The sequence below is a fragment of the Protomyctophum parallelum genome (genome assembly GCF_964188405.1).
Source record: "Protomyctophum parallelum genome assembly, chromosome: 2".
In the NCBI taxonomy this organism is placed as follows: domain Eukaryota; kingdom Metazoa; phylum Chordata; class Actinopteri; order Myctophiformes; family Myctophidae; genus Protomyctophum; species Protomyctophum parallelum.
In genome coordinates, this window is record NC_139699.1 from 15,367,473 (window position 1) to 15,372,139 (window position 4,667).

Genomic DNA, 4,667 nt, shown 5'->3' on the forward strand with positions numbered 1-4,667 from the left:
CACTACCACACTGTCCTGCCTCATGATTGACTGTAGGCCTACTGTACATCGGTGCAGTGCTGTACATCAGTGTTTCCAAGACTGGAGAAGTAGAGAAAAAAAGGGAACCCGCACACTGTCTTCACTTACAGAATTAGATTTATTGAGCGTTTCGGTGGTTCAGACCTTGCCTGATGAAGGTCTGAACTGGGGGGGAAATGACAACCTAAAGCAACTTGTTCTGTTTTTCGGATGCTTTCTTTGATAATAGCCCGAGACCATTCGGGGCCCCACAAAGCTGTCAGCCATGTCTCCAGTGGGCGGTTTGAACTCCCCAGACTGGACTCCTGTCACTGGAGGATCTGGTCTGCCAACTGCAGGCTGTGAGTGAACACTGATCACTGCACTGTCTGCTGGGCATGTATGACAGATCAATAAGACACACAGCCAGCAGGGCAGCCCCTCCTGGGATGGGGAACAGCATAGCCGCAGCAGCCTCTGGTGAACCTCTTCTTAACAGTGACAAACAATGAAACTTGAGAATGAGTAGACACGCTATTAACAACTCCCCCCCCCTTCTCTCTCTCTCTCTCTCTCTCTCTCAGAGAGGCTGGCAGTTGTAGCAGAATAGAAGTAATCTGATTTCTTCACTTAAGTAAAAGTATCAATACCACAATATAAACATATTCTGCTGTAGGGATGCACCGATATTTGCCGTTATCGGTCAATATAATATTGATATATAAATGTGTCCTTGAGCACCTGAACCTCTACCATGAAATGTTCTATGAGCAGGGCCTGGCTGTAAACAAGTTCTTGAGCTTAGTCCAGTTACCCTGGGTAAACATAGTAACTTTGCTTTGCTTTGCTTTGGTTAAAGTTACAGCCCAGAGTTTTTACTCTATGGTGGATCTAATTGTTGTGATATAAAATGTAAGCTTACCATAATCACAGTAAACATTATCACGTCATATTCAAGGTATTTCTTTTTTCCAGGTGCGAAGCAGCCTGGTTTACTTTTGCACACACCACTACTAAACTTGACCTACCATGATTGGCTGCCTCCTAGCGACCTTACTAGCAACCTAGTCATGATTGGCTGCCTGCCAAGCCAATGGGAGTCTGAACGGCATAAAAACCCATACTCTGAACGCTGCAACGCGGAGCGAGTGGAAACACAGCTAATGTTATGAGCTAACTGGAGCTACAGGAAAGCCATAACAAAACCCAGTGAGTGAACCAACAAAAGAACGCCAGAAACTAACAAACGGTGCGCTACAAGAGCTTGTTGCACCTGGCAGTTATGACTGAGTCATTTTCCTGTTTTTGTATTAACTCACTTTCAGTCCAACATCGTTATCAGCATTGGCTTCCCGCTAAATTGTTATTTTAAACATCAGTATCTCGGCCAAGAATATCCATATCGGTGCATCCCTAGTTAAAAGTAAAAAAATAAAAAATACCAAAAAAGCCTAGAGCTCTGGGGAGAGCCGTTTCTGGCAGAAGCCACTTGGCAGGTCTGAATCTTCACTTACAGCTTCTTCAGTCCAAAACAAACTGTATCTGGAGGCAGATTCACAGACACAGACTATGGGGAAGGTGTGTTCCTAATGTAGTTCCTTCCATCATCCATCTCCTCTACATTTGTAGTGTTGACTAAACATGAATCGATTAAACACTTGGGCGTTATCTTAGTCTTTAATTAGTAAACAACGGTGTTGTGCAAAAACCATAAAAATTGCCAACCTAAAGCTCACAACACGTGTGAGCACTTGTGACATGAGCATACAGACAGCTATTTTCGCATTTTTTTTTAAATGTTTTTATTTACTTTTCAACTCTAATGAAATTAATTGAATGAATTAAATTTATAGATTATTTTATTAAATTATCTATTTTTATATAATATTTATTTATATATTGTGATCCATGCTGAAATACACAAATCCCAGTTTGGTATAATTTGTCAGCAACATAATTTCCAAGAACCGCAGCTGAAAATCAGTTTAGCTCACTGTAAATGAACGGGCCATTTCCACAAACTTTGATCAATGTGCTTCATCCCTGTAAAAGTAATCCTAATAAATTAGGTCATGTATAAATATTGTAGGCCTAGACACGTGTGTGTGTGTGTGTTTATTTTAATTTATTTACAGAGGGAATGTTCATTATCCACACTTTCCTGTCATGCTCTTATGAATCAGGGAGAAATACAGAAATTATTTAAATGATCAATCCTCCTGCTTCTGGAATGAACACTGGTCGACCCAAATCTTTTAACCTTTGTAACAGAGTAGTTCTATATTGTGTTATTTTATTTCTTATTTTTTATGCCAGGTGCTTGAAAAACGCCTGGACTACATTTGCTACTACGTCTAGTAGCGACCGTAGTGGACACTTTTTCATGATTGGCTCTCTAGGCTGCCTCTAAGCCAATGGGAGACTTTAATTCCCATACGTGGCATAAAACGTGGCATAAAACCCATACTCTGAACGCCGCGAGCCGAGGCAGAGGCTGCGCCACACAAACTGAATATCCTGTAGATGTTCATAAACAAAAGCTTTCTGCACCTGACAGTTATGACTGAGTCATTCTTGTTTTTAATCTGAGTACATCTTCCTGCTCACAGGAAGAAATGATTTAAACTCCTCAATCCTCCCTAGCCTAGCAGGTCGTCCCAAATCTCTTCACCTGAACGAGAGGCAGTGCTGCTGAGCCAATTATGAAGGAGCATAACAACACAGTTTTGGCTGCACAAGAGTCAAATAGCAGCAACCAGGGAGGCTGAATGTGGGTCAGGGAAGGTGAAAGATCCAATATGAGTCATGTGAGGTACGAGTTGTACAAGTTAATTCCCCCATTCTTTCCCCCCAACCCAGAACATCTGAGGATAAGGTTGGATCAGTCAGAGGGGCTTCAGTGTTTGGGGTGAGCCATGGCAACAATAAAGAAAACAATTTGGGGGTCATGTCATGCATAAAGCGTGTCGTGACAAACGCACACACAGACTGAGTGAAAAACACACTCTCTCCCCATGCCTTCGGGCCTGGTGGAGACAAAAAGTGCGAGAGGCTAATGCTTAATCAATATACAAAGAAAGTGTAAATCAGGATTTACTTGGTCATATTAAAGCACATGGGGGTTAAAGTTGTTTAGATTATGTCTGACTGTTGTAGATATTGTTGCCATCACAGTTTTACTGACTCCGTTCGTGTGGTTTCGGCATTCGAGGTGTGAAAATAAGCACAGGGTGGCTAGAGAGACTGAGCCTTTCATTAAGCAGACTCCCCCCTCCCCCCCGCTCCCCTTCTAAACTCTGATGACTCATCACAGACCCTTAGAGGTCATCCTCTGTGTTGACCTCTCGTCCCTTACACCCAGAAGTGGAAAGTATAACTTACAGTAGTACTTTCACTCAAGTCCTGAGGTACTTTTACTTCCACAGGAGTGTTTCCATTTTTTGATTTTGATTTTTATACTACTGCACTACAACTAGGAAGCAAATATCGTGGCCTCCTTTGGCTTTTACATAGCCATGACAAGGGGTAAGGCGTGCAAGAAAGGTCCCTAGATCTGCTATTTTCAGAACAAACCTTTTGTCCTACTTTTAAGTATATTTTGATGGCACTATTTTGCAGTTTTACTCGAGTAAAGTTTGAACACAGACATTACTTGAGTAGTTATTTTGTGGTATTGTAAAGAATTGGAGTATGTCTTATAAATGCCTTCCACCACTGCTGAGTCAGAGCCTTTAGACTAGAGGTCGGCTTCACACTCAGCCCCACCCATAGCAACCAGTGGTGGAAAGTCATTGTGCTTATGAGTTTCTGGCATTACTACTTATTTACCTACCTCCCTGGCACACCAGGGTTTGTCATTGACCAATGGAAGAGTAGGGAAGACCACCTAACCAACCACCAAAGTAATAATGTTTAATTTGTCAAAACAATTTACAGAATGCAGCTTTAATTATGATTATTGCCATTCAATTCCAAATCAACCTCTGCTGTTTGAAGCATTCTTATAAGAAGCCCTCCATTTAGCATTCTATATTTTGCTAGTATGAGCAAAGAAATACATTCGCTCACATCCTCAAAGGGCAAGAAAATCATTTCTTAACGGGCTTTGAGCGCCCTCTGCTGTCAAGTTAGAGACAGTTCCCCCACAGCTGAAATAAGAGCTTCAGTGCCAGGATCCACTCAGCCATGACATGATTTCAGCCCTTCCACCATGAGCTCACTGTCTCCCTTCTAGTCTACTGTAGTTATTGTTTATATTGTTGCCTGTCTATGTGCTGAATGACCTCTGAGATTAATAATCTACATATATTAGCCTATCCCAACACACAGCTCCTTGGCCAAAATAACATGGAATAATCATCCCAACTGTTGACATTTGTTTTTGTTTGTTTATGCTTTTCTTTTTTTTACATTTATAGTCATTAAATAACAACCATGCTGAAAAATATTAGTGTGCAGTTTATTATTGTTCAAAGTAACAAAACGGTACAAAAGACTTAAGAATCATTATGACATATTTATTGTTGGTCCAAGTAAAAGTCTACTCTCTTTTTTTATTTATTTTGTTAAATACATTAAGTGATCTTTATTTTGACTGAAAACGCCCCACTGACTACTTGAATGATCCCTCTGTGTGCTTGGTGTGTGTGAGTGTGTAGTATTAGCTG